Source organism: Perissodus microlepis, chromosome 23 (genome assembly GCF_051167445.1).
Source record: "Perissodus microlepis isolate ML-2025 ecotype Zambia chromosome 23, ASM5116744v1, whole genome shotgun sequence".
Lineage (NCBI taxonomy): Eukaryota > Metazoa > Chordata > Actinopteri > Cichliformes > Cichlidae > Perissodus > Perissodus microlepis.
Window position 1 is genome coordinate 23,943,817 of NC_140482.1, and position 26,939 is coordinate 23,970,755.

Consider the following 26,939-nt stretch of genomic DNA (forward strand, 5'->3'; position numbering starts at 1 on the left):
AAAGACACAAATGTGAAATTACCTAGCTAACATGTTAGAGAGCTACAGGATGAAAATTATATGTGAAGAGATCTGCTTTTTTAAAATATAGCTACATGCTTGTATTTACATCTGTGAACATCTGAGGGCAGTAAGCACACATTAATCAGTTCCTCTTTACTGATATCAGTGTTTCTCTCAGTTTAATAATATCTGTTTTCAAATATGCAGTGTTATCACACTGATTAAGTTCATTATTCATTGAAATGAAGTTATACACTGAAATGAACTTCAGCTGAGATGATGAAGTTCATTTCAGCTGAGATTTTCAGTTTTTGTTTTTAAAAAAAAAAAAAAAATAATAATCACGTCCACATGTAAACGCAAAAATGAAGGAAACGCTGCTAGGAACATGCCAAAGCAACAGGTGATATATTCCTAACCGTGTAGAAATGTTGGCGAATCAGAAGTCTAGAAGCCTGGGTGGGAAAGAGTAAACAAAGATGGCGCATAGAAGCAGAACTGAGTCCTATGTGTGGAGGCACAGTAACTGTGTGTGTATATGTAAGCATTTAAACACTGCAGAGAGTAAAATTAACAGTAACAGTATTTTGTCTAAGTCCACCATCGTAGAAATCCATTTCACCGAAACAATGTGGCGCACAGTGTGACGTCAAAAAAGGCGCACACCTTTGATGTTGCGTTTTCTCCGTTTTCCTTGTCGAAAATCTCCACCCTGGCAGGAGCTTTTAAAAATCTCAGTTTTCAGTGCCGTTTACGTGTGGATGAAAGGTGCAAACGCGTAGAAAAATCTGCGTTTTCAAAAATACACGGGTACGTGTGGACGTAGGCTGATATTCAATGTGAAGCTTTGACAGAAAAACAGTTTAAAACATCAACTGATTGAATCCATGAATCTAAAACTGTGTTTCTGAGTGAAAACACAGACATGTATAGACTGAACTATCTGTTCAACAATCAGAATGTTACAGGACACTAACAAGACACTCTTTAAACTAAACTACACACAGACGCACTGAGGAACCACATGAGACTGTAAATCCAGGATACGCAGCTTCAGTGAATGTGGTGTTGAAGGTGTGGAGGTGAATCAGAGTGTCAGGGGAGACTCTGTAGAAGGACACAGTGCCAGCAGGACAGTCCACATACACTGCTACTCTGTTAGAGACAGAGGAGGAGGAGGAAATGGATGTCTTCTGGTTATTGTGCCAAACACAGTAACCATCATCTCCAGAGCAGAACAGACTCCAGGACTTATTATTCTTTCCAAACACAGTCTGTATGTTTCCCCTTCTTTCTGATTGTTCTGTAACTCACTGATATATAAACTCTTCCTCTCCACTCGACCTCCCAGTAACAGCGACCAGTCAGACCATCTCTACACAGCAGCTGAGGATAATCAAATCTGTCTGGATGATCAGGATATGACTGATCCTCCTTCACACATGTCACCTTCCCGTTGTTGTCAGACAGTTTGAGATTTCTGTGTACTGTGTTTGTGTCAATTGTGAGTTGACAGGAATCTGATGGAGAGAACAAACACAATCCAGCTGCAGTTATTGATCCATCATCTGTTCATTGATTGACTCTTTGATGATGACTTCTGACATCAGAGATGTGAATGAGTGATGTGACAGTTTGAAGATGGTTGAATGTGTGCTGCTTTGTTTTCATGAATCACATTAAAAACACACTTACACTTCCTCAGACCTGGTCTCAACCATCGGACTCCAGCAGGCTCCACCCTGAAAGGAGGAGGGGGTCAGACCAGCACCGTCTCTTTCAGCATGCACACATGGACACTACATTACTCTCATACACATACTGTTAGACACTGATAAAGGAACAATCATACATTTTGACACATACACTTGAAGAAAATGTCTAACGTTCAAAAGAGCAAAAATCATAATCACATGACATCATAACCTCCATTATTAAGCATATGTTCAGGGAGCAGTTGACACATGCCACAGTCAAAATTCAACACACTGACATACATTCAGGGTGTCAGGAAGTGGTTGCATATAGTACATGTAAAGGCTGTACTAAGTGCAAACAATGATGAAGCATAGGTACAGACCAGCCGTCAGTGTAAGACACATTTTGGGCAAATGCAGCAGTCTTCATAGCATATACTGCTTTCTGCGTGAAAGAGGCCTTTAGGTTTCAATTAGGTTTTTTTTTTTCTTTGTTTTGTTTTTTTGAAGTTGACAGCGTTTATTGATTCAGTTTAACAAGAGAATCAGCATCTTGTGATGAAACGTCACTGCAAATAAGACTGTTTCAAATATGTATTTACATCACATTTAATTCATGAAATAGAAGTCTCAAACAAACAAAAAAAAAACCCAAAAGATAAAAACAACAACAACAACAACAACAGAGAGAAAAAAAACAAAACAAACAAACACAATAAGCAGTCTGAGACATGTAAACGAAAAACTAATACAGTATATATAATTCGGTCTACCAGTCATTTACACATTTGTCCTGACAAACTCAACCCGCCATTGGAGTGGGGCTGCCCCTCTCACTATGGTTTTCTTCAGATCATCAGGTAAGTAATCCAATAGCGGGCGCCATATATCCAAAAAAATATCTTCATTGGCACTTAATTTTGCACTCAGTCTTTCCATTGGTAAAACTCTAAAGATTTCTTTATACCACTGAGTTATTGTTGGTGGTTTTTCATTAATCCAACTGAAAAGAATACATTTTCTTGCCAAAAACAATAATTTACATAATAGTATATATTTGTTTTTATTTGTTCAGAATTGGCAGCCCCAATAAATACTGAGCTGGATCTTTTTGTATTCTGCTTTTAAATATACCTTTTAATTCTTTTGTTACACAGAGCCAGAATTTTGAGATTTTTGAGCAAGTCCAAAGACAGTGCAAGTAGGACCCCGCCGCAGATTTACATTTAATACATTGTGCAGACCAATTTTATTCAGAAAAATAGGCGTTCTATACTGTCTATGTAAAATTTTATATTGTGTTTCTTTAAATCTGTTACTAAGAAATATTGTTGCATTGTATTGTGTAAAGTATCAAAACTTGAAGTAATTAGGTGACGAGCCTGTAAAAATGCAAAAAAATCCATTTGATGTATTCCATATTTCTTTTGGACCTGCTCAAAAGACATACAGACATTACCATCAAACAGATCACCCACCACACGTATTCCTGCACCAAACCATCTCTGAAATATTACACTTTTCATTCCCGGTGTAAAGTGCCGAATATTTATACAAGGTGTTAGATAACTTAGTATAGGATTACTTTCAGTGTATTTATTCATATCATGCCATGTTTTTAAGTAAGTATCAATCATTACTTTATGTTTTTTAATATATTTACTCACTAGTTCGCTTAGGAGATTAAATGGCGAACATGTCCAGGCTTCAAGGGGATTCTCTGTCTCTTTTAGACATGCGTGGATCCATTCATGTATATCTCTACTATGACCAGTTATACAGCAAAATGTTAGGAAAGGCAAGACCCCCTTTATCTTTGGGCAGCTGTAACGTTTTCATACTTAATCTGGGTTTCTTACCCCTCCAAATATACCTTGACAGATCTTTTTCAATTTATTTTACAATTTTTTTGGTAAGAGTTATTGGGAGCATTTGTAAGGGATATAAAAGCTGTGGCAACACATTCATTTTAATTAAGTTTATTCTTCCCATCCAGGAGACCGGGAGATCCATCCATCTAGAAAGATCTTTTTTGACGCTTTTATGAACTATGTCTATGTTCTGTTTCAATATACTTCTTATATTAGGTGAAATGTGTATCCCCAAGTACTTAAATCCCAAACCCGACCAGGTAAATGGAATATTGCATGTCATAGGCAGATTTCCCAGTGGCATAGCAATAGTTTTGTTCATATTAACCTTATACCCGGACAAATATCCAAAAGTTTCTATAATAGATAATACAGAGGGTATAGAATCCTGGGGATTGGTGACAAACAGCAGAACATCGTCTGCGTATAGTAAAATTTTAAATTCAAATCCTTGAATTTGGTATCCAGATATACTTTGATTATTTCTAATGGCCTCTGCCAGTGGTTCAATTACTAAAGCGAAAATTAATGGGGAAAATCGGTTCCCCCTGTCTTGTTGATCTCTGTAAACAGAATGCTGATGATCTAATACCATTTACTAAAACACTTGGGGTGACATAACAGTCTGATCGGGTTTTTTTTTTTTTTAATCATAAAGTGTGCCTTACAAGGGTAGCCTCTGTTTCCTGCTGGGATGGCTCCCCAGCAGTCTCTCCGAGGGTGCAGACGAGTGTGAATCAAGGACCAAAAATATTGTACGAGTTCAAATCTCAGTGACCAAAAGAAACCAAAAGAAAAATGAAAAAAAAAAACAAAACAAAAAAAACCCCCCACATACTTTTTTATTTTTTATTTTGTTTTGAGTGACTTCCCCCTTTCTTATTGCTGGAAAAATGAACCACATGAGCCAATAACAAAATTATAAGGCAACATGTAGTGTTTGGTTACTGAGGAAAAGGTAAAGTGTTTGGTTTTTTTTTGCAAATCTGCTTTTATTAGCATTTTTTCCTTTTTAACAAACAGAACATACTTAAAGGACATTGTATAGTAATCATAGAAAGTAAAAGGAGGCAGTGGAGGAGTTACATTGAGTAGGAGATTAGTTCAGTTGCAGAAACCTTATTCCAAGTTAGAATTATAAAATAAAATACTGTAGTTTAAGATTCCTATGTGATACCAAAACCTTCATGTTAAAAATTTGTTGAAACTAGGACGTTTGTCCAAATAAAGGACAGTAATAATAGTGCAGTACAGTCCTCAGGAACCTTGTAACCTAATACTTTTTGTAGAGTATCACCCACTGTTTTCCAGAATGAGTGAATTTTAGAGCAAGACCAGAAGATGTGAGAGTGGTTAGCTGCCACTTCACCACAGTTTCTCCAACAAGGCTGCTGTGTGCCCAACTGCCTACTCTTAATGTAAAGAGTGATAAAAAAAAAAAAAAAAAACTAATAAAGCATTTCCAATTAAATTCCCGCCACTGTAGGGAATTTGTAGATGTTTGAAGTGAGCCACATACCTGGTACCATATTTCATCTGTAATTGATAGTTTTAGTTCCTCTTCCCATTTTTGTCTTTACATATGAGGTAAATTTTTGGTTCTTCATCAAATTGAGGTATAATTTAGATACTAGTTTGGTAGTTTTTTGTTGGCAGGCATCACACATTTCAATTAAAGGGTTAATCATCTCAGTCTCAGCTATCTCTTTATTGTAATAATCTCAAAGTTGTAGATATCGAAACAAATTCTGTTTTTTTCCATTCAAACATGTCTTTAAGCTCTTGAAAGCTCCTAACTTTGTCCTTTCTGGTAATTAAACAGAAAGCAGTTAGGCCCTCGTTGGTCCACTCTTTGAAAGCCTTGTCATATTGTCCTGGTTTAACACTATTGCACAAGGCTATCCATCTCAACTTTTTGTGGCCACCTTTCAGTTTTAAATGTTAGAGTACCACATTTGAAGTGAAAACTGGGTTATGGGGTTGAGTTTTGATTTAACAATGTCAGGTAAGGTATCTTCTCCTAACAGTGTTTGGACATTATAATCCGTGCTATTTTGTGTCTCAATCTGTTTCCAATTTGCAGTGTATTAATTATCACACCATAGGCATAAAGGGTGTAATTGTGCTGCCTGAAAATATAATTAAAAATTAGGCAAAGCCATACCCCCTTTGTCCTTTGGCAACTGCAGAGTGGAGAAGCGTATTCTTGCCTTTTTGCCTCCCCATATGAATCTCAACAACATTTTATCCCAGGCCTCAAATTATTGAGATGGAATTTCAGCTGGCAGTGCCTGAAAAATGTACAGCAGCCTTGGCATTATATTAATTTTTTTTAATCACATTTATTCTGCTGATAAAGTCCAATGGGTATGTGAATCAGTTGTGTTTTTGCGATATTCAGTTTATATCCAGCGCATTCATGAAATTCTGCTATTAATTCCAAAAGCTTAGGAAGGGAGGTGTTCAAGTCCCTAAGATACAACATTACATCCTCCGCAAATAATCCTATTTTATGTTCCCTTTTACCTATAAAGACCCCTTTTATGTCTACCTCTTGTCATATTTCTTGAGCCAGAGGTTCAATATATAATGAGAAAAGTATGGGACTTAATCCACATCCCTGCCTTGTTCCGCGTTGAAGGCTGAAGCATGGTGATAGTGACCCGTTTATTTTAACTTTAGCTACAGGTTGGTGATATAATGCCCTTATCAATTGTATTGAGTCTTGAGTGGAAACAAATCTTTCTAAAGTCTGACACAAGAATTCCCACCCAACCCAACCCAAGCCAAGCCTTTTCGGCGTCAAAACTAATAAGAGCTGCATCCCATTTATTACTATCAATTTTGTGAAGTATGTGTAGTGTCCTGATATTGTCCTGTGTTTGCCTCCCTGGAATGAATCCACATTGCTCGTCCTCAATTAGATCTTTAATGAATAGTTAAATTCGTTTAGCTATAATTGAAGTATACAATTTGTAATTTACATTTAGGATGGATATTGGTCTATAATTTGCACAGTTATCTTTTCCTTCCTTGGGGATCAAAGACACAATAGCATCATTTCACGACAGGGGGTATCTGGCCATTCTTTATTATCCATTTGAGTTCTTAGCAGTGATGGGAATAACGGCGTTACTTTTTTCTGTAACGGGTAATCGAACTAATTGCTATTTCTATCGTTACAACGCCGTTACTGTTACTAACAAGAAAATGTGGTGCGGTCGCGTTACCATTTTTCAACAAACGGATGGTTGAAGCTGTCTTCAGCTTACCGCATCTTATATCAGTTGCATGGAAGTAGCTGTAAGTAATCTGGGTGCTACAGCTGTAAGCAGCTGCGCACGCTCCTGTGGGTGACAATTAGGGGTGGGTTTTAATAACCGATTCATCGATTAAAATCGATTCTGGCTTGGATAACGTGATATCGATTCATTAAAATCCTGAATCGATTTTTTTATATAAATGTATTTTGCCCAAAATTCCAGAATCTCAGGTGAAACGTCACAAAATTTTGACAACCACCAAACATTTAAAACAGTACATGAGAGCAGGTACACGGCTTCTGCACAAAGACGTAAACACAAAGCGCGGACCCGCGGATCAGAATCAGTGAGATGTCGCCTTTATCACCCAACGGCACGGACACGGTCGGGGCTGAAAGCCGACAGCTCTCTAATTCTGATGTTTCGGTGGGTCCGCGCTTTGTGTTCACGCCCTTTTTGCGCTGATTCTAAAGCTGTTAGTTTGATCTCTCTCCAAACAATATTGACTGAACCAGCAGCAAAAGAAGATCCAAACTAAGCTTCACATAAACATCGTCATGAATTCACTCTGACTTTTGCTGTTTTGCTTCCAACACGATAAAATCACACGTGATGCACAGCTCTCTCTCTCTGTATAGGCTACTTCAAGAACAGTTTCCTGTCTATCCCTGAAATCTGTTTTCTGCATTATTCGCTTGCTTGTTATGCACAAGTCTACCGTTGTTTACAGCGCTGTCGGCCAATGTTGTTTTTTTTCCTTTTACTTACTTCCAAAAACAAAACCTAATTTCTGCCGTTCAATAGGCTACTGAACAAATTTAAACTTTTTAAAATTATACAAAATGCAAAATGCTGTGTCTCTAATAAAACCGCTGTAACTTCAGAGGTAATGTTCATAAGTTGATTAATGGTTTTCTTTTGTTTGTGATCTACTGCAGAATATTTTTATAAAATCCGATGCCAGGAAAATCACCGTCATGTTTTTCCGTGTTTTATCTTCAGCTACTTTGACACAAAGGCATCTGCTGTGACGCTTACACCTTTGATAAAGTCTGGAAAGTGTCAGCTTCCTTTTTATAGATACAAAAATATGTAAATGTACTGATCTGAATTATAATATTTCTGACTGTCTGACGCTAAATTTCCCAGATTCAAATCGAATCAAATTGAATCGAATCGATTCAGGACCTTGTGAATCGGAATAGAATCGATTATAGAAATCAGTGACGATACCCAGCCCTAGTGACAATCACTTTTTGGGACAACACCTGTAGCTGAGGGGGCAAAACAATTGCATGAATGCTGCTGTTTGACTAAGGAAGAATAAGTTGTCGTGGTAAGCCAAACACATGACCACTTAAAGACAAAGCAACAAGGTGATATATACCAGTTTATAAATTGTGTTGATAGGCCACGTAAAACCAGAGTCATGATAAACAATACATACGCGGCGTTTTTTCCTCAACAGTTTCGTCATGTTTACTGTCTAAGGACAGCGCTAGCAAGCACTCTCTGCTTGTGACCAACAAAATAAAAAAACAAAACAAAAAAAACTGCCCATTTGTGTTGGTGGAAAAATGCACCATGTCGACCAATCAAAAAAATGATATGGCAACATGACATTTGGTTGTTTAGAAAGAGGGGGAAATTTTAGAAGTGATGGGAGAGAGAGAGAGAGAGAGAGAGAGAGAGAGAGAGAGAGAGAGAGAGAGAGAGAGAGAGAGAGAGATTTGTGACGTTTAGCGTGTTTGGAGTGTGTAGTTAGTGTGCAGTGTTGTGTAGTTAGTGTGTAGTGTTGTGGATAGTTTTGTGTTGTGTGTCAGAACAATGAGGTGACTGCTGTTTCCAGGTAAAAAACAGGAGTGATACACCTGCTGTCAGACCTGAAGGTATCAGGCTGTGATGAAGAAATTTTTGGAGTGGCACAAATAATTTGTGTGGCATCTTATTGAATGCAGAACACCTGATTGTTATGCAAATAGTTTGAAATGGTTATAAATAAAAAGGGTAAAAGGTAAATGGCTGCAAATAACTGTTGTTTGCAAAACGTGTGCAAAGGATTTTAAAATTGACAATTTATATTTGCATTTAAAGTTATGAAATATGATTCATTAAACATGTTTGTGGTTGTTACAGTAATAAATATAACTTTTTCTACTCTGATTTTATGTTTTTTGTGTGATTTTAGATCAATTGTGTTAATACAGTATGTCAAAATGAAAACATAACTGTAAATTCAGACACATGAGGTTGTGCTGAAAAGGATGATACCAAACAAGGCAAAGTAAATATTTTTTAAAGGTGAAATGTAGAGGGAAAATCAAATGTACTTAAAAATGGCCAATTATACCCTGGACCCCAGGGGTTAGACATAATGCAATAGTTACTTTTCAAGTAATTAATTACTTTTAGAATCTTGTAACTCAGTTACTAACTCAGTTACTTTTTTGTAGTAGTAAATAGTAACTATAATTAATTTTTCAAAGTAACTTTCCCAACAGTGGTTCTTAGCAAGATAGGGTTTAGTTTCTCCCGAAATACCTGATACCATTACACAGGGAACTCGTCACTGCCTGGGGTTTTGTTGGATTTCTCTCTCCTGATTGCCTTGTTCAGTTCTTCTATTGTGATTTCCTTAGTAAGTACTTCGTTTCGGTTTTTCCCGATGCTGGGTAGATCTAGTAAGTACAAAAAATTTCTTATTGATTGTACATCTACAGTTCCTTCTTGCAGATAGAGTTTCTGGTAGTAATTGTTAAAAATATTATCTATTTCTTCTGGTTCAGTTTCCAACTCTTGAGTTAAGGAGTTTCTAATTTTGTGTATTGCTGTATCTGCCGTTTTCGCAACTAATAATTTCGTGGATTTAGGGCCCAGTTCGTAGTAATTTTGTTTCAAATATCTTGCCTTTCTTTCCACTTCCTGATTCAATACATTTTCTATTTGTATTTTAACCTCTAAAAATTGTTTCTGTATTATGAGGTCCTTTTTAGTCCTGAAAATTTGTTCCAACTCTTTTCAATTTTTTGTCAGCTGATTATATTGTTTTTTTTTTTTTTTTTTTAAACAAAAGAGGCTTTTGCTATCAAGCTTCCCTGCAGAACGGCTTTCATTGAATTCAAAGAATTAGAGGATTCACTTCTCCGTTGTTATTCCCTTTAATGAATGTATCTATTTCTTGTTTAACATAATTTGTAATGGTTTCGTTATGGAGAAGCCCTACATGAAGGTGCCAAACTGTGTTCCTTGGAAGTGAGTCCAACTGAATTGTCAGAAAAATTGCTTTATGATCCGAGACATCTGCTACCCCAATTTTACAGTCTAACACTCTGTGACATTCTTCCTTTTGCATAAAAAAAATAATCAATCCAGGTGTGCACTGAGTGCGGAATTGAGTAATGTATGTAATCCCTTTGTGAAGGGTGCAGTAATCTCCAGACATCCACTAGTCCCATTTCCTCAAGTGTCAAGTTTAAGTGTCTGTTTATATGTGTTTTGTATCTAGTTTGACTAGTTGTGTCCAAATTATAATTCAGTATTACATTGAAGTGTCCTGCATAAATACAAAGTCAAAGAGATCTTTAAAGAATGTTTTGGGGCTATTGGGTGGTGCATATATAAAGACAAGAGTCAAAATACTATTTTAAGTTTTGCCCTTCACAATGATGTACCGTCCTTCTTTATCTTTTATTTCTTTAAAGAGGTCAAACAACAAATTGTTCACCATAAGAATGGCCACCCCTCTTTTATGGCTGTTGATATGGGAGCTATAATATGTTTTTCTATATCCAAATTTCTTTAATTTCCATTGTGGTGACAAATGAGTTTCCTGCAGAAAGATTACATTCTTATTTTATTTTTCAATTTTTTTTTAACTTTTGATTTGATTTCCCAGGCCATTAACATTAAGCAACATTATTTCCAGACACTATGACATAGTATACTGTTGTGAAAATGAAATGATCCTCCACCACTGACCTTTAAAACAAACGAAACCTAAACGCGGTAGAACTAATAGATGAACAATTAAAGAAAGCTGCAAAATCCAAAACTTGAACAACACTGCAGTATGACTCCCAATATGAAGTAAATGAGACACCCCCATACAATTATGAGAGAGAAAGCCTCACAAAAAGTGAGGGCCCTCTCTTAGAATCAGTGAGAACCACGATCTGAGTCACACTCATCCTATCTTAAGTTGTTGGCTACCTCAAAGTAGAGCGATTATATACACAACTTGAACCGTAAAGAACATATTAATTATTTGGGAGAGCCAGATACCTATTTGGAGTTTTCTGTCCCCACACTGATAGAGTAACTATAAAGTCAAACCTGTCATGGTTGGCTGTGTGGCAGGCAGGCAAGCAGGAGTGGTGGACCCAAAATGCAGAACTCAGACACGGAAGTGAAACTTAAAGCGGAGCTTTATTGCTGGGAAAAACCTCGTACTAACTAAACTCACCAAAAGACAAACAAAAGTCTGAACAGAGGAACTGACTACTGAAACGCTGGAAAAGAAATACTAAACTGGAGCAGGTGACTAAACACTAGAAACACCAAAGCAGAACACACAGCTAGTTGAGGGTACTACGCAACAGGGAACACAGGAAAACACAGGGCTTATATACACAGGGGAGTAATCAGGGAATGGAAAACAGGAGGGAGACACAGCTGGGAGGGTTTGGGCTAACGAGACATGGGGAGCAAAGCTAGACACACTGAGATGAAGCACAACCTTTCACAATAAAACGGGAAACAAGAAACAGACACAGACTTGACACTGAACTGAACTTACACTAAATGAGAGACACAACTTAAGAACTAATCCCTCACAAAGAATAACTAAAACATAGAATAATACTAATAAACAAAGCATGACAAAAGGATCAGAATACAAACCATAATACAAAGTGCTGGGTCAAAATGACCCAGGACCGTGACAAAACCCTCCTCTGAAGTTAAGTTGTTCTGCGCTGGAACACTTGTAGTTTTTCGCGCACTGAATGGCTCCGTCATTGCTTCTCCGGGTCACGGGTTGCCATGGTGACATTTGCTCCAGTGGCTCTATCAGAGACGTAGGGTCAAATCCTCCTCTTTCGCGTGGCTCCTCCACACTAAATCCTCTCCGCTGCATTTCTCATACCGCTTCGGCCGGACTTTGGTACACCTGAGGGCCCGTGTCCCTGTGAATCTAGAGTTTTGTTAATGGAGATCGTATGCCCTTTTGTTTAAGTGTGCTTTTCACTTCTCTATATGCACGGGACTGTTGTACTACCGTAGCAGTATAGTCATGGTCAAAACCAATGGGCTTGTCTTTCACAAGGATCTTCTTCTGCTATGCGTTTCTGAGGACTGTTTCCTTTGTTTTGAACTGAAGAAAACAGACGACAATGGAACGGGGAGTGGCATCAGCACCTGGCCTAGGACCGAGAGACCGGTGAGCCCGTTATATTTGTGGGTCAGTGCCATCAGATATTAGCCTCTCTCTTCAGATCAACAAAGCTTGTATTTATTCTCGATCTACACTGAAGGTCTTCTAGCTTTTCGGTCAGTTTCCTCTGCTCCGTTAGCAATTGTCTCAGCGCGTCGTAGGCCACCGCTGACCAGCTTTCGAGCCCCGCCACTCGTGTTTCGGCTTCCTCAAGTTTCTCGCCGTATTCTTGGACCGCTAGCTTATTGGCCGTTAGCTGTTGGTTTGTGTCTTCTTGAATTTATTCAGGTCTTCTTTCAACTCACGCCTCAAATCTTCTTTGAATGCGTTGAAGTCAGCTTTCATCTCTGTCCAGAGGTCAAAGATTTGTTGGCTGATATTTTTAATGCCCTCTTGCAAAGATTTGAGTTTGGCCCCCTCACCGTTTTCTTCATCTGAGTTAGCCATATCAGCGTGCGTGTCCTCTCGTTCTTCTGAAAAATACTGTTCAGTTGGTTCATGTATCTTCTTGTTCTTTTTCTTTGTCTTTGTCCCCCCGGCATCGTTTTAAACATAGAAGTAGTAAAAAAAAAAACTTGAATTTGAGGGGGAATTCGCTCGAGGGGGTATGCACAGAGATGAAAGTTGAATTGATTAATGTCAGAAAGTAAAAATTCAAGACTGTTCCTTTGCATGGATCAGATTGAAAAGCTTATGCCACTGTTGTTCATGGAGATTTTTGGATATATGCAGAGTAAGAAGATTCTAGCATTAAGTAATCAGACAGGGTCAGAGTGAATTACAATTTCAGACACTCACATCATCTGTGGCTGCAACAGCCATCTACATACCTGACAGTGTTTGGTCTCAGCTGCATCACCAGCTTCATTCCTTCCTCTCCAGGATTATTGTAGCTCAGGTCCAGCTCTCTCAGATTGGAAGGAGTTGAGCCAAAAGCTGAGACCAGAAAACTGCAACCTTCTTCTGTGATCAGGCAGCCTGACAGCCTGTAGACATGAAAAATGCTCTTAAAAAGAAAAGAGCTGCCACAGCTTTCATAATTTGACAAATCATAGCTGACACAGTCCTACATCAATCAAACACTAATGTAAACCAGATATTAAACAGTCATCAGTTGAACATTTTAAGAAAGCTGACCTGAGTGTTTCCAGTTTACTATGTGGACTTTCCAGTCCAGAAGACAAAACTTTCACTCCAGAGTCCTTCAGGTCATTGTCACTCACATCCAGCTCTCTCAGACTATTGGATTGTGAACTGAGAACTGAAGAGAAACTTACACAGCTAGTTTCGGAGAGGTTACAGCCACTCAGTCTGAAAAAAACCCAAACCCAATAGAAAATTATTTTAAAAGTTGAAATTCAAACTTTTCATTCAACTTGATTTGTGTGAAATGTAATCTCAAATGCTAAATGTTTTGTGATCTACTGTTAGAAATAAATAAAGCCCTCCATTGACCCTGTCAGACTGATCAAGCACTACATTTCTTTATATGCGGATGATGTGGTTTTGTTCCTGTCAAATCCTGAGCGATCTGTTCCTCTGCTATTAGAAAATCTCGGGTTATACAATTAATTGGCAGAAGAGTGAGTTTGTGGCTTTAACTGATGGAGATTTTTTGAAAACTTTGCCTTTTAAATTTACATACAGACTGAAATACCTGGGTGTTATTTTGCCCAAGGATCCTAAATTGATCTTTAAGTTGAATTATCTTGAACAAGTTGAAAAACTGAAAAAGGACATTGAGAAATGGAGGGCTCTCCCTATTTCCATGGTAGGTCGCATCAAGCCAATCAATCAATGCTACCTTTTAATCACTCTGATAGCTCCTTGATTATACACTTGCTTGATATTCTTAGCAATGTTAAGTCATGGATGGCTCTAAATTTTTTAAAAATTTTACTGAACGTAAAATGGAAGTAATTCTATTCGGTCCCAGTCATTTCTCTAGTACCTCATATGTTGACTTTGCTGCTCTGACCCCTGACTTGAAGAGCTTGGTTACTAATCTTGGGGTAAAAATCAGTACTGCACTTAGTTTTGATGACCACATAATGGCGCGATGGTCCCGACGATATATTGTGTAACTGACTTCGAGCAGTAGAATGCACGCTTACAAATACAAACAATTATAGAAGATAGCCTAGGCCGAAGGCAGAAGAGTGAGTTTGTGGCTTTAACTGATGGAGATTTTTTGAAAACTTTGCCTTTTAAATTTACATACAGACTGAAATACCTGGGTGTTATTTTGCCCAAGGATCCTAAATTGATCTTTAAGTTGAATTATCTTGAACAAGTTGAAAAACTGAAAAAGGACATTGAGAAATGGAGGGCTCTCCCTATTTCCATGGTAGGTCGCATCAAGCCAATTAATCAATGCTACCTTTTAATCACTCTGATAGCTCCTTGATTATACACTTGCTTGATATTCTTAGCAATGTTAAGTCATGGATGGCTCTAAATTTTTTAAAAATTTTACTGAACGTAAAATGGAAGTAATTCTATTCGGTCCCAGTCATTTCTCTAGTACCTCATATGTTGACTTTGCTGCTCTGACCCCTGACTTGAAGAGCTTGGTTACTAATCTTGGGGTAAAAATCAGTACTGCACTTAGTTTTGATGACCACATAATGGCGCGATGGTCCCGACGATATATTGTGTAACTGACTTCGAGCAGTAGAATGCACGCTTACAAATACAAACAATTATAGAAGATAGCCTAGGCCGAAGGCCTGGAATTCATTTAGCTTGAAATTGCATTTGTGTCCTGCCCAGCAACAAGTGACGAAAGAGGAGTTAAAAAACTTGTAAGTCAACAGGAAACATCTGGAAGATGTGAGGGTTGAAACAAACTGCCATATATGGTAAAATGTTGATGAAAAAGGGAACTTGTCTAACTGTTTTTAGCTTTTTAGTTAATCATTTACTGTAACTGATGTATGTCATACTCTTTGCTGACGCATGAAGGGGCTGAACCCTGACATATTAAAACCATTTTGAAGTGTGCTTTTGGGCGGAGATCTATGCTGATGTGTTGCAGTATACATCTTCCCATGCGTGTGTTAAATAAAATCATCGTTTGACTGAACTCTTCTGGGCCAGTGTTGGTTTGTTCTTATCCTCAATATTAAGAATCGGGACAGTATTGGGTGGTGAAATTCTTGTTCTATCACCTAAGACTCAAAGACTCTCTCAAAGGTTAAACATTTTCTTTCCAGGTGGGACTTGGAAACTGTCATTCATGGTTTTATAATGTCCCGCTTGGATTAGTCCAATTCCCTTTTAATAGGGGTTGGCCAGGGCACTCTGTCATGCATGCAATTGGTGTAAAATGCTGTGGCACTGGCTTCCAATTGAATTTGGGATCTATTTCAAAATTCTTTTTATGGCTTTTAAATTCTTAAACGGTCTGGTGCCTGTATATTTGTCTGATCTTCTGCAGCCCTATGTCCCCCCTCATTCACTCTGGAGAGCTGAGCAGCTGTTGCTCTCAGTCCCTAAATCGCAGCTGAAGCTTAGAGGAGACCAGGCCCATGCAAAACAGGGTCCATGTCAGCAGCAATAACAATGTTAAGATTTACTCTCAACCATTTCCAGACTTGTTTAAATGAAATGCAACTTGCAATTGTCAACCGGGTCTCAAATAAAACCAAATGTAACATTTCCATACCTCAGCATTTCCAGTTTACAGCATGGATTCTCTAGTCCAGCAAACAGCAGTGTCACCCCTGAATCTTTCAGGTCATTGTAGCTCAAGTTGAGAGCTCTCAGTTCACAGTCTTCCAGTCTGAGAGAAGACGAAAGAGCTTCATAGCATCTTTCTGACAGGTTACAGCGACTGAGCCTGGAGAAAAAAATTTAAGTCATAAGAAATTTGGTTTTGATTTCAATTAAAGCCAGCATAGGGTTTAAATTAAAGTTTGGTACTTACTGAGCTTTGTTGGAGGCTTTGACCACTGGCAGAAGCCTCAGAAGAGTCTCCTCTGAAGCCGAATATTTCTTCAGGTCAAACACATCCGGATCTTTTTCTGATGACAGTAAGAGGAAGACCAGAGCTGACCACTGAGCAGGAGACAGTTCATCTGTGGAAAGACTTCCTGAACTCAGGGACTGTTGGACCTCCTCCACCAGAGAAACATCATTTAATTCATTCAGACAGTGGAACAGGTTGATGCTTTTCTCTGCAGAAAGATTCTCACTAAGCTTCTTCTTGATGTACTGGACTGTTTTCTGATTAATTTGTGAGCTACTTCTCATCAGTGTCAGTAAAGGTTGTAGGAGAGTCTGTCGGGTTTGTGAACTCCTTCCAGTCTGTGTTTGCAGGCCTTGTAGAAGGGTCTGACTTGTCTGGAGAGAAAGACCCAGGAGGAAGCGGAGGAACAAATCCAGGTGTCCATTTGGACTCTGTAAGGCCTTGTCCACAGCATTCTTATAGAAGTATTCCTCTGCAGATTTTCTTCTTTCAGACTGATGGGATGTGTTTTGTTGCTCGTTAAGCAAGCTGACTCCAGAGTTGATGAAAGTCAGATGGACATGAAGAGCAGCCAGAAACTCCTGAACACTCAGATGGATGAAGCAGAACACCTTGTCCTGGTACAGTCCTCTCTCCTCTTTAAAGATCTGTGTGAACACTCCTGAGTACACTGAGGCTGCTGTGATATCGATGCCACACTCTGTCAGGTCTGATTCATAGAAGATCAGGTTGTCTTTGTTCAGCTGATCAAAAGCCAGTTTACTGAGGCACTCAATTATCTTCCTGCTCTCTGGACTCCAGTGTGGATCTGTCTCAGCTCCTCCATCATATTTGACCTTCTTCACTTTGGCCTGAACCACCAGGAAGTGGATGTACATTTCAGTCAGGGTTTGGGGCAGGTCTCCCCTCTCTCTGGTTTTCAGCACATCCTCCAGAACTGTAGCAGTGATCCAGCAGAAGACTGGAATGTGACACATGATGTGGAGGCTTCGTGATGTCTTGATATGGGAGATGATCCTGCTGGCCTGCTCCTCATCTTTGAATCTCTTCCTGAAGTACTCCTCCTTCTGTTTGTCAGAGAAACCTCTGATTTCTGTCACCATGTCAATACAGTCAGGAGGGATCTGATTGGCTGCTGCAGGTCGTGTGGTTATCCACAGGTGGGCAGAGGGAAGCAGTTTCCCCCTGATGAGGTTTGTCAGCAGCACATCCACTGAGGTGGACTTTCTAGGATCAGTTAGGATTTTAGTTTTGTGGAAATCCAGGGGAAGTCGACACTCATCCAGACCATCAAAGATGAAAACAACCTGGAAGTCTTCAAAGGTTAAAATCCCTCGTTCTTTGGTTTCAGTAAAGAAGTGATGAACAAGTTCCACCAAGCTGAAATTTTCCGCTTTCAGCACATTCAACTCTCTGAAAGTAAATGGAAATATGAGCTGGATGTCCTGATTGACTTTGTCTTCAGCCCAGTCAAGAGTGAACTTTTGTGTTAAGACTGTTTTCCCAATGCCAGCCACTCCCTTGGTCAGCACTGTTCTGATTGGTTCATATCTTTCAAGTGAGCCTTTAAAGATGTCTTCTTGTCTGATTGTTTTTTCTGGTCTGTTTGATTTCCTGGATACTGTTTCAATCTGTCTGACCTCATGTTCTTCATTGACCTCTGCAGTTCCTCCCTCTGTGATGTAGAGCTCTGTGTAGATCTGATTCAGAAGGGTTGGGTTTCCTGCTTTAGCAACTCCTTCAAACACTCACTCAAATTTCTTCTTCAGCTGAGATTTAAGTTTTTGCTGGTATGGATGCTGAATGAGAAATTCTTTAAGAATAGAAAAGACATATTCTTAAACAAAATAAACTTTACTACTTCCTACTTTTAAAAATACATTAAAAAACCCACAAATTTTGAAACCTGAGATTATTCTTTCCCATATTTCAAATCTTTACAGAAATCATCTTACTGTTCTGCAGATAGTCAGCTAGCTCCTTCTCCTCCAGTCTCCTCAGGAAGTCCACTGTAATCTTCACAAATGCCTCTCTGCTGCTCCTCTTACATACCTCATCCTCACCCTCCAACACTTCCTCATCCTGACTCTCCAAACAACCTAGGTAATCTGTACTCAAAACCTTCTGGATCTTCTTCAGCTCATTCTTCACAAACGTTACAATCTTGGCTTCCAGGAGCTGGAACAGAATAATTTATGAAGGACCTAGTCAGGTATCATGGAACTAAACATCAGATCCATGGTTGACACAGTAGTCTAAAAAGCATAGCATGGAAAATGGAGCAATAATGCAAGATTGAGATCACAGTAAAGGGAAAATGGGTAAAAGCTGCACATAAGTAAAGACCATAAGTATGGAGTCCAGTTTTGTTTGATGTTGTTGGGCAGACTGACCACTGGGTATCTCTACAGTCACCTGGTCCAACCTGTGGAGGAGTCATGAAGAATTAGCTCACATTAGATTTGAGTTTATGAGCTAAAGGTCCACAAAGTGATCTTAGTAGCAAGTATATCTTATTTATATAGCATTTTTCCAAATAGTAGTTCCAAAATATGTTTCAGTAAAAAAAAGAAAGAAGAGAAAACAGAACAGAAAGATCATTTAAAACAGGAGTGTCAAATACCAGACAAACTGAGTGGATGTGGCAGTTCCACAGTGGATCAACTAAAATGGAAAAAGTCTTGTCCAACTGTATTCTGACTCTATATGGTAGGACAAATCCGTTTTGCAAGGGTCCACATGATAAACCATTCAAACTTATTTTTAATCACTTTATTAACTGCTACACGTAAAAGTAGATGTATATATAATACAATTATATTATATGCAATTAGGCAATGAAATGCAAAAAAGGTATAGTAAAAATGCCAACATGGTATCACTTTATAAAAATCAGGATTTTCAAAAAACATTTTGCACAAAATGCACATGTTTTTACATAATTTCAAAGATTCCAAAAGTCCACCCAAATCTGACATTTTTGGGTGAACAAACATCTGCCAGTTTGCACATTAAGCCTGAGTCAATCCAAGCACGCGGCTTCATGAGCAAATCAGTCTTTTAGGGCTGTCACGATGGTATTTCAAACTCGTGTGCTGATTCCCAGGAAAATACTCGATATGCTCTCACATCTATCGTTCACACGGCTCTGCATCAGTATGCAGCTCTTCATGTCCTCAGCTCTGCTTATCAGGCCTGAAAGCCTGTCTGATTCTGCTCTGGATTTCATTCTTTGCTTTATAGTTCTCCAAACTCCAGACTCTCTGCTTAGTTCAGCTATGGGTTCCTTATCCTTAGCTAGCAAACCACTTGGTTCTCCATGTTCTCCCTAATCTGCTCTGCCATATTCAGCCCACGACCCATTCAGTCTGCCATAATTATTCATCTTTGATCTAACTACAGTACACTAGCTGCTGTGTTAATAATAACAGACAGCTAATGTGACTCAGGTAATTTCTAACAGTTAAATGGCAATTCAAACCCCAGTACTTAAACAGAGCAATATGCTCTCCACAAACTAAACACACTGCTTTAGTTCTAACTTGATTAAATAGATACTTCAAAATTCATGGTTTGATAAAAACTCTGCATTCTGCATCAGTTTTTTTTATTTTTTCCCTTTTTTTTTTTTTTTTTTTACATGTGAGCTGACATCTATCAAATTCATATGTGTCATAAAAGTCTGTCCCAATGTATTTACAATGAAGCTTTTTATGCTTGCACACATACGTATGTACTCTAGAACTTTCTTATATTCCTCCCGATCTTAAAAGTTAATTTGCACGAAGGGCCAAACCAGGGGCACCACACAAAATAAACATTTACATGGAAATGCTTCAAATTTCTGTTTCTGTCAACTGAACTGTTCTCCAAAAGGTTAAAGATCAAACTTTCTATTCAACACTTTAGCAGATAAGAGTTTGATTTTTATTTGATTTTCAGAGTTAAGATAGAAATTTAAAAATAACCAGTGTTTGATTCATTTTTGATGCTCTGAGTTTTATGAATAAAAGTGAAATCTGTGCAGCAAAGTTAGTGTTACCTCCTCTAACTTCCTACAACAGCATCACTTCCTGTTTGCTGAAGTGGATTTTCAGTTGTTTGGAAACCAAAGGCTTGTTTTTAAGAGGCAGTTGAAATGGGATTGAGGGAATGATGTTTCCATTGCAGTTTATATCCAGCAACATCAAGCAGTTAAATCATCTCTCAAAGAGTTCAGAGTTTACATTTACATAAATCTGTTGCACATGCCTCACCACTATTCTTTTCGTAAGGTTAAAAAAAGGTGAAAGAGCCTGTCCAGCATCTCATTTTCAGTTCATTATTTCTACCTCTTAGCAAAGCACTTCATTTTAAGAGTCGTTTAACCCTCTTGAGTCAACAGATTCACCGATGGCATGATTTTAGGTCAGTTGTGCTATTTGTAAAAATGACGCTCAGCTTCTTCGCTACAGAAACACATCCTATAATATGCCTTCTTTAAATCTTGACTGCTGTGTTTAAGAAATAAAAACAAACCCCAAAAACACAGTTTTACATATGAACATAGAACTGTGTGTGAGAAAGAGCTGAGCTGTGACATTAACCATGTTTGAAAAATATGTTCAGACAAACTGTTCAAACTAAGTCAGTAACAACATTTAAAGACGGATTACCTCTGTGCAGCAGAAGAATTTTCTTTACAATTAATATTGAAATCTTTTGACATGTTGCTTTTTAAGGACACACAGCTGAGTTCAGCTTTCTGATACATCCTGACAGAGAAAAATAAACAAAAGGACACTTTAGGTTAAAATTCAGATTTTTTTTCCAACAATTAATTGCGAAACTAAAATAGTTTTGTATAATCTAGAAGAAAGCAAATTACAAACATGATGAATATGATGGAGCAAACTATCAACAATTTGTCCTCTGAAATATTTTTCAGCCTCATTTTAATACTGAGACATACTTACTCTGTGTCAGATAAATGTCTTTCTCTAAAATTAATACGAAGATCCTTTGACGTGTCACTCTTTAAGGACACATAGCTGGGTTCAGCTCCAGGTTGGTTCCTGTGAATAATGATGGAGCAGTGATGTGAGTGCTGAGCTGTGACATGGAGAAGAGTCATGGACAGTTAGAGATGGTCATCTCACCTCTGAGCCTTGGTCTGGCTCCCATGTTCCCCACACAGAGTGGTTTTAGAGGGAGGGACTCTCTCCTCTCTGTCCTCACACTGATCCATGCTGCTGAATTCACATCCGCATCAGTTCACACACACTTTCTGTGTTCATGACCAATCATGTGGCTGGAATAGAGTTAGAGCAATTCTATGTTAGGTTGATGCAAACAGAGTGTAGGAGGAGCCAGCAGCAGCAAGGTTGCTTACTCCCTGCCAGCTTTTCATTCTCGTTTTGTCTGACACTTCACTATTATGGTAATGCAAAGTTAAACATCACAAATTACTGTTCAATGAAACTTTGCCTTCATTTGTAAAATATCATAAAGTAAATCACTCATAGGTGTCGTCCTGACTCCTGTGTATACACCACTTTCACGTACATATGCATCATCTGTGTTATTTGTTTTTTAACAGATGTTTTTAGCTGCACACAGTGATGCTGCACACAGACATAAAAACACACTTAACAAGTTGTCAGAGACAAGGAAACACAAGCGGACTGAGGCATTAACACAGAAGCAAGACAGAGAGAAGAACAAATGGATAAACCCCAAGGCATCTAATGTTAGTTATTATAGACAGACATGAACCAGAACACAAAATATCACAGAAACTGTAACTCATTACTAGAATGACCATAAAGTAAAAACAGGAACCAAAGACCTAATGATACCTACTGATATAAGAACTAAAGCTCACATAAAACATGTTCAATAAATATTATAAATATTAAAAATAAACTCCGGGTTGATTTAACTCTGAGAAGAAAAGAGTCATTTAATCAGCTTGGTCCACTCAGTCATCTGTCATCATCTGTCAGGACACTTTCAGATTTCCAATTCTGTCATCAATGTTTCACAATATTTCACTTTTGAAGGATGAGCAATTTTTAAATAGAGATCATCTTGGGAGAAAATAGATAGCTGTGACCTGAAAAATGACTGGAACTGAACTAGATATGAGCCTGATCGGACATAAATCTGTTATCCTTATCCAACCTGCCGGCCTGGACACAGTTTGCTGATTAATCATGAAGCCTATGATTAGCTTTGACAGCAACTTTATGAATGTGGAAATGAAACTGAGTGTCAGCTGAATGTCGAGCAGGAGAAGAGGAGTCAGAGAAAAGTGTAGTCGTGACAGAGCTGCTGACTAACAAAGAAAGGTAAAAGTATATAATGGGAATTATGTGAAGAAATTAAACAGATGATACAAGCTAAAAATCAAACATGTGAGTATGTGTGACAGAAGTTTACTATTAAAAGTAAACTTCTGTCACGTTTGAAAGGTTTTGGTCCGTGACACTGAAAAATAGCTGCATAAGTTACCATTGGGAACATACCCCTGTAAGAACCCTGACATTACCTGGATAAGATCAAATCCTGCTTCGTAGTACAGACCTCAGTAATTGGACGTGGTCCAGTTGGATTCTTATATGTTGTGAGTAGAAGGACTAAGAAGGACTGGTGTTTCCCAGTCTGCAGTCTGTGTGCATAAAATTAACCAATGGAACAAATTACAACTGATTATTTCACACACAATATTTCAGCTCACAGCTTTAAAATTACAACATTCAACCGTTGTTACCACAGAGAAATCTAACATCATTTTTAAAAACACACGTTGATTTAGTAGATTTTTGAGAAAGATCGACAAAGATCCATGAAAAGGACTCTTTATCATTTTAATTTCAAGCCGATAATGTCACAGTAACTCCTCAAAAATATATTCAATGCTGTTTAGAATCAGTCATGTAGGGACAAAGTTGCCCTGATGAATCAGTATTTCTAAATATGTAGCTGCAGCTAGTTAGAGCAAGTCACATATTAATTGGAAGTTTGGTGGTTTGATCACTGTCTGCAACAGTCTGCATCTGAAACAGCCAAGATACTAACCCGGAGTTGCTCTCTGATGCATCCATCGGAGTATGAATGTTGGATAGAAAGCTCTTCTGCATAGAAAAATGAGTCATTTGTATAAAGCACTTTGAGTGCTCAGAGTAGAAAAGTACTATATAAGAACCAGCCCATTTACCATTCTCACCCACTCGTACTACATTATAGCAAAGTTTCATCTCCAACCACTGCATTATCCTTCATTATTTGTTAGGATCTCTGGGTTTTTTATCCAGGGTTTTGTGTTTTGTAATTTCTTCATGGAATTTGGATTTTGTGATTCCTCTTTGATTTTGAGAGTCTGCTGTGCTTTAGTTTGGCTCTTTCTATTTTAGGATGGTTAATAGTTTCCTTTAGGATTTACTATATCCCAAGTAGTCTCTGTTTAAATTGTGGTTTGTCTTTTGGGTCTTTTAATACTAGCTATCTGCTTTAGTGATCCCTTTCTCTTCAGTCAAGTCCCTGTGTCTGTCTTGTGTGTGTTACGTACATGTACATACGTGTGTGTTAGTTCCTCTTTTTTAATCATCTCATGTCTCATGTGCTTAGTTTTGTGTTTTACTTCCTCCATTTGGTTAATCCTGATTTGTTCCCATCGGTGTTCCTTGGTTTCCCAGTCTCGTTTGCATTTACCCATCCCATGTTCCCCTGTCTAGTCTTTTCTCCTCTATGTAATTTAACCCTTGTTCCCCAATAGTCTGTGTTTTCCTGTTTCTACTGTTGCTTCTTGTGACTTGTGTTGTTTACTTCCCCTGCATCATCATGTCTGTATTTTCCACCCATGTCTCCCACCTGTTGGCTCTCTTCTCATTATCCAGTGTGGAGTTATTGTCCCCATCTTCTGCTGTACTTTGTCAAGTCCTGCTGTCATGGTTGTGTTTTCTTGCTCCGTCTTCCCAATGTTATTTTTTTGGGGGGCAGTGGTGTGGGACTGATTAAGGAAAAAGGCAAGGTGTTCAGCAATACTCTATATACTAAATAACATACTTGAAAATGAAAACATACCACACTGGTAAACTTGGAATGGTTGGGTTACTAGGAATGACCAAAGTTAGAAAAATAAATTGATCTCCAATAAGAGAAAGGATTATTGTAAGAAACAATATTTTTGATGGGTTTTTAGATTAAATAATGAAATATGAGCATACTCTTTTGTTAATCACTGTTTATTAAATTAACCTTGTTGAATTTGAGCAGAACTAATTTTTTAATTTGGCAGAAATATGGCCGCAGTTTGAAATGAAACTATGCCGGCTGTAGAGTAGGCAAGAATCAAGAATCTACTGAGATTTTCATTTAGACAATTAAGAAACATTTTTTTAAATGAATTTTTTATATGTAGTAATAATATTCCAATGAGCTTGTTGAATTTGTGGAGAAATGTCTGTGGAATCACAGAGTGGGCTGAGATGAAAAGAGAAATCGGTTAAAAATTTAGTGTCAACTAGTAAACATGAATTTTTAAAATTATTTTTCCAGATATCAATTTTTTTCTGTAATATAAAACTGTAATTTATGCTAGAAATAATTTCCCAGTCCAATCAGGTGGATCATCAATTAAGAAGTGCACTACAGCAAAATTCAGACACACACACAGACACACAAAAACACAATTTTACTGTGTCTTAACACAGTATCATAAATCTAATTATGATATGTGATAGTCTATTAAATAACAATTTAACTATGCTTCAAAAACATATTACAGCTTTTTTCAGTCTGTTGAACAATAATCACCAAAGAAGGAGAAGCACTACCATAAAACTTAGTGTAAAAGCGCAAGAAAGTTTAAGAGGCTTACAAATGATTGCTTACATAAATGCCGTGTTACAAGTCGACGTTGTTCATATGAGTCCGTCATCATGAACAATGCTATGATTTGTGCTGTTTGTGCTGGAACTAAGCTGCACACAGGTGATATTAATCCGAAAAAAATAACACACTGCTTCCATTACCTTCACATGGAGATTCACACGAAGACAACCAGCTGCACCACCAAGTTTAGGAGACAGACAGTAAAACTTTAAAAAAGGAAACAGTGAGAGTAGGAGGAGTTTGTGGGAAAGCGGGGGCTGGGGAACATTAGTAACTGATTAGTTTATAATCAAGTTCTGTGTTTAGGAGTGGAAATGTTTCTAACCATCTGTAAATGTTTGTTGGGGGGTTTATAGAAGCTGAATCATTTTGTGTGACAGTTAAAGTCAAACATACTCGTAGTAGAGAGAGACTGTCTCTGCTGATCAAACAGGTCTCACTGTAATGTCTCTTTAGTCAGACTCTGTCTCTGCTACATTACTGACTGCAAGCTGTCACATTTACATTTAGTAAATACTCCTTATACCACTTATACACTTTTATTTTATTACACTACAGATTTTCTGATGAAGAAATACGGTATATATATAGGCAACCTGATGAAGCAGTATTTCACTTCAAAAAACTAAGAAGGAAGCACTGCAGTGAAGTTACAGCTGAGTTTACCTGTGATGCAGAAAATGTTTTATGTTTGAAATATAAAGTCTGTTTCATACTGCTGGAGTTGCAGCTGATAAAACATTTTAGTGACTGTGTATTACGACCCTGGAAATTGTGGTAAAAATTATTAATATCTGATTTCTGATCTTTTTTGTGACCAAATCCTACAGACTCTTTATGGTTATCATGGGATGGTCTTACAGGTGGAGGATGCTGATATTTTTCCTCCTCATCTTTTCTGATAGTTTGAATGTTTCCAAGAATGAAATTCAAATTGCGAAATCTCCTGGAGGTGAGTGACTGTTTTCCTAAAATTGTTTCTTTGGATTCTAAATCACAGTTTCATGTAGTAAGACATTAGACCAGTATTAAGTAGAGGTAGAGTATAGTTATTTTAACATCAATTCTGACTAATGGAATTGTTCAATTTCAGGCACCAAAACTGAAAGTGGAATACAGAAAACTACTGTGAGAGAAGAGTGTGTGTTTCGACTGGTATTTTTTGATGTGTTTGTCATCTATCTATTTATAAATAATAACAACTGTATTAATTAATAATTGAATTGTATGCTTTAAGCTCTTCCAGATGCTAAAAAATAAACCTGTCATGGTTCTGGGTCATTTTGACCCAGCATTTTAAGTTTCTTATGTTTTGGTTTGATTTTGTATTATGGGTTATATTCTGATTCTATTGTTGTACTTTGTTGGTTATTATTATTATTATCCTGTGTTCTGGTTTCTGTTTTTGTATTTTGAGCCCTTCTATTCTGTGTGTAGTCTGTGTCTCTGTGCCTGCCCTGGTCCCATGTCTGTGATGTCATAGTGTTTACTTTAAGTTTTGCCTGTCATGTTTCTTGTTTTACTTTGAAAGTCTGTGTCGATGTGTCTAGTTTTGCTTCCCTTGTCTTGTTAAGTCTGATTTCTCTCAGCTGTGTTTCCCTCCTGTCTTATATTCCCTGATTACTCCAGTGTGTATTTAAGCCCTGTTTTCCTTACCTTGTATTGTGTTGTACCCTCTTCATGCTGTGTTTTTTTTTCCTTGTACTCCTGTTAGCTTTGTAGTGTAGGTTTCTTAGTTCCTGTTACCAGTTTAATTTCTAGTTTTGCTTTGAGGTTTTGGTTTGTTTTTGTAAAGTCTATTTTCTCAGCAATACAGCTGCGCTTTAAGTT

General features: G+C 37.9%; 1 pseudogene across 1 annotated transcript; it reads right to left on the reverse strand.

Annotated features, from left to right (window-relative positions):
- Positions 1-155: 155 nt before the first annotated feature.
- Positions 156-25,286, reverse strand: LOC146361495 (protein NLRC3-like; annotated as a pseudogene). Its single transcript, XR_014799392.1, has 13 exons — positions 23,295-25,286; positions 22,765-22,884; positions 21,374-21,525; positions 21,191-21,289; positions 20,891-20,989; positions 18,582-18,660; positions 18,177-18,413; positions 16,194-18,034; positions 15,933-16,106; positions 13,403-13,576; positions 13,096-13,251; positions 1,699-1,745; positions 156-1,523 (listed from the first exon to the last, which is right to left on the reverse strand). The product of XR_014799392.1 is annotated as a protein NLRC3-like (transcript).
- Between the last annotated feature and the right edge of the window lie 1,653 nt (positions 25,287-26,939).